Genomic DNA, 945 nt, shown 5'->3' on the forward strand with positions numbered 1-945 from the left:
CGGCTCGGTGTGGAATCGAACCCAGAAGCACCGGTGATCTGGTGGTCAGACACCGCTGAGCGGAGCTATGAATCCCAGGTTCGAATACTGTCTATGCTTAGGTTTGGTTAGGGTTAGCTAAGGAGGAAAAGGGGGTGAGGAAAAGGGGGAATTTTAGTGTGTAAAAATCCAAGGAAAAGCAACCGCGACGACAACGAAGATGAGGGCCCTGACGATGCTCGACTTACCGACGCCCATCGTCCGTCGTCAATTCGTCAATGACATTGCCGAAAACCTGAACCCACGTCATCCACGTCATCCAGCCTTCGGCAACACTATTCGCAGGCTGTTCCGGGAATCGAACTTAGGACTTCTTCCACCCTAAGGAAGAGTCATACCACTAGACCAAACAGCCAAATGCCTTGCTGTCAATTTTGGGAAACCTGAACCACGTGACCCAGTTTTCGGCAACATTATTCACGGGCTGTTCTGGTAATCGAACCCGGGACTTCTTCTACCCTGAGGAATAATCATACCACTAGTCCAAACAGTCAACTGCTGTGCTATCAATTTGGGGAACCTGAACGACGTCAACGACTGTTCTGTGAATCGAACCCAGGACTTCTCCCACCCCAATGGAGAATCATACCGCTAGACCAACCAGTCAACTGCATTACGCCCATCTTGGACTGGGATTGCCTGTGTCGGGACGGGTCGCCGGTCTTCTGAGCTTAGGGGCAGAGCATTCGCTTAGTAAGCGAAAGGTCGCCGGTCCGATTCCGGCAGAAGGCTTCCCCCCGTAATTCGGACTTGGGCGGGTGCCCCAGAGCTCCGATATTGCGCGGCTTAGTTGGGGACTTGACAGGAGATATTGAGGAAAGCAAGATTGCGAACTAGGGCCTGCTAGAATTTGCCATTTCACTCCGCGTAAAAAGTGCAGTAGTATCGGGTCGGCACGAGGTCTAG

The 945-nt window shown here is 52.3% G+C and overlaps 3 non-coding genes across 3 annotated transcripts; 1 reads left to right on the forward strand and 2 right to left on the reverse strand.

The window, feature by feature from the left end:
* Positions 1-322: 322 nt before the first annotated feature.
* GNI_208750 lies at positions 323-394 on the reverse strand. The gene has a single exon. It is a non-coding gene; the product is annotated as a tRNA-Pro (tRNA).
* A 179-nt stretch (positions 395-573) lies between these two features.
* GNI_208760 lies at positions 574-645 on the reverse strand. The gene has a single exon. It is a non-coding gene; the product is annotated as a tRNA-Pro (tRNA).
* Positions 646-699: 54 nt separating this feature from the next.
* GNI_208770 lies at positions 700-771 on the forward strand. The gene has a single exon. It is a non-coding gene; the product is annotated as a tRNA-Thr (tRNA).
* The last annotated feature ends 174 nt before the right edge of the window (positions 772-945 follow it).

Source organism: Gregarina niphandrodes, assembly GCF_000223845.1.
Source record: "Gregarina niphandrodes unplaced genomic scaffold scaffold00133, whole genome shotgun sequence".
Lineage (NCBI taxonomy): Eukaryota > Apicomplexa > Conoidasida > Eugregarinorida > Gregarinidae > Gregarina > Gregarina niphandrodes.